We start from the raw sequence: 3,989 nt of genomic DNA, 5'->3' as shown, positions 1-3,989 counted from the left end.
TTTTTTTTTTTGCCATAGCTCCATCTATTGTGAAACCCCTGTATAACCAACCAACCAACCGACCTATGCCAGCTGCCAGGTGGCACCACATCTAATTCATTGTATGGCCATCTGTCATCTGTGGGAATCGTCCTCATTTCTGGAGACTGTGGCTCTATGCTGTCATTATCTTAGTGAAATATGATCAAGTGTCAGGGTTTCCGGAAACGGCAGTCGGCTCAGCAGAACGAGTGGAGAGTAAATGAAAGATTGCTCAGCTCAGGAACCCTGCAGGCTAAGAATGTGTTGTGTGTAATTTCCGTGTATTAAAATTATTGAAGCTTTGCAACAGGTTGTAGTTGTGATCCGGTGTGAAACACATCCCTCAGGTAATTTAGGGGAAGCAACAAATTCTGTGATGGAAACCTCACTTAAAGAAGATGTTTAGGATTCAATCTTTTGAAAAACAATGGTTGGTTTGATTGGTTAGTTTTACCAACAGTTTAGAATAAATGTAAAGTGTTGGTATGTTCTTGTCTTGGTATTGAATCTGACCCAAATTAGATCAGTGTTTCCCAAACGTTTTTTCTGGGAAAAGTCACAAACCTTTATGACCCAAGTCAATTGACATTATTTGTAAATCACAAAATAAAGGTATACTTGACCATAATTGAAAATGAATGAGGGTAACAATTAATTGTGCAATGACTTCTGGGAAACATGATGCAATACGACCCAAAAAAAAAAAAAAATCTCTTGCGACCCACCTGAGGGTCGCGACCCAGTCTTTGGGAAGCAATGGGTTAGATGGTCTTCATATGAATATACAGGCTGGTGGTCTGCCTGCTGGGCATTGCTGCCTGACACACCTCCACCAGTGCCTTTTTGCTGGTGTGCTCATCTGAACTCATCTGACAGCAGTAGGATCTCTTCACCACCTACAACCTACCTCCCTGGGCCCCACTAGTGCCTGAGTGTCACTAGTGGTGCCAACTTACCTCAAGGGTGATTTCCTTGGTATGATCACGGGGTGGGGATTAGGGCTGTGGCAGGGGAATTATTGGGGTCATCCTTATACTTACCTTCAGGGTATGTGAAGGGGCTTAGGTAAGGGATGGGGTCTTGACTACTACACTGGTGCAAGATCTGGGTTCTATACCATGTAATCCTGAAAATTCTGGATTGGTTACAAGATAACCCGATCTGAAATGAAAGTAACCTGATCTAAAAAGTGATTCCATCTTAGATCTTTTCAACCCCATAAAGACGTCATCCTCCGCACATCTCTAATATCGCAGGTCTTCATCTGAACAGCTCAGTGGATCTCCCTGTAATTTGCCTCAGGAATTTTTTTTTAAGAAAAGAGTTCCAGGCCTACCTCAGAAGACCATCCGATCCAAGTCATCTTTCCTTTTACTGGATTCCTTCAACTGCTTTGAAGTCCCAGTGGGAGCACTCACCACCTGGTCTGCACTACTTAAGCATGGGCATGAGCTTTTGTGGGCTGACTCTGGGGACCTGTCACTCCCAGACCTCCCAGTGGATGAGAATCGGGGAGGCTGAGTACAATAGAGCTGCTGCCAGGATCACTGACTCCCTGACTACAGCCACGTATTGAACAGCCTGGTGTGGGAGTCGATCTCCCCTGTGTTTGGGGTCTCTCCATTTGTTTATCTCTCTCTCGCTCACTCATCTTCGCCGTGTAATGAGGACAGCCTGAAGCCAAAGCAGAGCAGAGACAAAGAGTGAGGGAGTCGCAGTGATTGTACAGTTTGCGTATTCATGCGTCTCTGGCAGAGAATGCTGATTGTCTGAATATAAATGGGATGTGCTTATCCACCGAAATCAAGGACACGTTTTTAGGCACACAGTAAAACGCTTTGAAGTCAATGAAGTGTGCCTTATCTGTCACTCAGCTCCTGGAATAAAGTCATGCTCTTTCCTTAGTTAAGGCCAACCTTCATCGTTTATTCTTTAATACCTGACTTCGTCACTGCTGTTGTCCGTTTGAAAAGAGAAGTAATGGTTTACAGCACCTAAAATATTATTTGCTATTCATCATATTCTATTTTGTCAGTAGTTTCCTGAACACTTTTGGGTTTGTGTCACAAGCAAATAAATAAAAAATAAAATATTGTCAAACTTTATTTTACATTTTTGTACGAAAAGTTGTTTCAAATGAACAAGGACAGACTCGTTGTATGTGAAATTCTGGAATGAGGTTCCTCAATCACAGGAGCAGGTTATTGGTAGGGATAACTCAATGCATGCCGTGGACTGCCGTTGCTTAGACGATAGCATTTGGGAGAAGTTGAGCATTTGGGCTTAGGTATCCGATCGGACAGGGTATAGTTGTTTTTTTGATATTGGATCCGGATATTTTGATCAATATTAGATCAATACCGATTCTAAATATCTGAACAAGCTATCCCTAGTTATTAATAGTAGGCAGTAATACTAAGGACGTATGTCTTAAAATATGCTAAATATAGCAACAATTTCAAGCAAATACCTGGAGAGCAAGTTAACATGCGATCCTCAGTTTTTTCAAGGTTTTGGCCTTTTGTGTGTGTGTGTGTGTGTGTGTTCCAGCCCTTTTGGGAATTGCTTTTGTATTTTGTTAAGTGAATCTTAATCGTTTGACATCTAGAGAGGTCACCACATAGAAGAACACCCAGTTTTGAGTCCACCTGGTCTCCTGCTCTTTACTCTGGCTGGACATCAAGAAGGTCATCTCACATGCAAACTGTGCCAAAGCCCTACATGCACTATCACAGTGGTGACCCCTAAATACGGGAAAAGCCAAAAGTAGTTTTCTTCTCCTTTACTGCCAAGTACTTACTGGCCTTCAACGCTCCCTATTGATCAAACTAAACACTTAGTGTCCACTTAATGTCCAGCAAATATCAGTGATTTACACAGACCCATCTCCTGGGATCAAATCATAATTTCCAAAAAGTTGCATTGCCATGCGATATTATTCTGATACATCTGTGTCGGAATGAATCAGCCTCACAGAAGAGAAAGCACACAGCGAGGGGACTTTGTATTTTTCACTAATGGCAGCAAAAAAGCCAAATGATAAACGATGACAACAAAATTACCACCAATGTCACCATTTTTCTTCACGTTATAATTACTGTTTTGTTTTTTCTTTCTTTCTCAAAGTTATCTGCTGAAATTAATCATGCCAAAAAATTTACAGACGGCTCTGTGGTTTTTGCATATCTCGGCACTTTTGTTCTTTCCCGGCATGGTTAAATATTGGACTCTGCATAAATAATATAGAAACAGCATGGAGAGTAAAAAGGATCAGTCATTTCTTGGTGTGTTTGGCCTTCCACTGTTTCTTAGTTGATGGATCTCTGCCTGCATTTTGCTATTTATAGAAATGTATATATGTCAATACAGTATGTATACGTATATATTTATATATTTATATATGTATGTATATGTGGCGCTTTGGCCCAGAGGTAATGTCTGTCATTGGTGTGGAACCCCAGGGTAAGATCGAATCGCGGTTAGGGCAGTTGGTACCTTCCAGTGGAGTCACCACCCCCCAGGAAGGTTCACGAGTGACTGGTACGGTACAGGGTGATTTGGCTGGTGATTGTGGAGACTGCTGCATCCGCGACCCGGTAACAGAAAAGCGGACGAAAATGGATGGGTGTATGTATATATATAATATAATAATAATAAAAATAATTGTATGTATGTGAATGAGAAGATAAACCTATTTTATCAATAAACATCTGAAAGAAAAAGGAAGAAAATAATGTTCTGTTAGTGAATTTTTTAAAATATTTTTCTTTATTTCTTTGACATTTATTTTACTCCATAGTAAACTAATATATATATATATATATATTGTTATTGTTGTCACAATACAATTAGTGTGTGAGTGGATCAGCAAATATAAAAATGATCTGTATTTATTCCTACATAACAGCAATGATCAAAACATAACACATATTGAACATACTGTCAGTCATTGGAGTTCAGATCATGTC

The 3,989-nt window shown here is 40.4% G+C and overlaps 1 long non-coding RNA gene across 1 annotated transcript in view; it reads left to right on the top strand.

Annotated features, from left to right (window-relative positions):
- The window catches only part of LOC112486496 (uncharacterized), a 10,770-nt gene extending 10,339 nt beyond the window's left edge, over nucleotides 1-431 (top strand). Inside the window, exon 2 of the long non-coding RNA XR_003048957.1 lies at nucleotides 19-431. This is a non-coding gene — a long non-coding RNA (uncharacterized LOC112486496). The remainder of the gene's footprint in view (nucleotides 1-18) is intronic.
- The last annotated feature ends 3,558 nt before the right edge of the window (nucleotides 432-3,989 follow it).

Source organism: Cynoglossus semilaevis, chromosome Z (assembly GCF_000523025.1).
Source record: "Cynoglossus semilaevis isolate Cse_v1.0 chromosome Z, Cse_v1.0, whole genome shotgun sequence".
Classification (NCBI taxonomy): domain Eukaryota; kingdom Metazoa; phylum Chordata; class Actinopteri; order Pleuronectiformes; family Cynoglossidae; genus Cynoglossus; species Cynoglossus semilaevis.
Note: the sequence above shows the minus strand (reverse complement) of the source record. Positions and strands in the feature narration are given on the sequence as shown.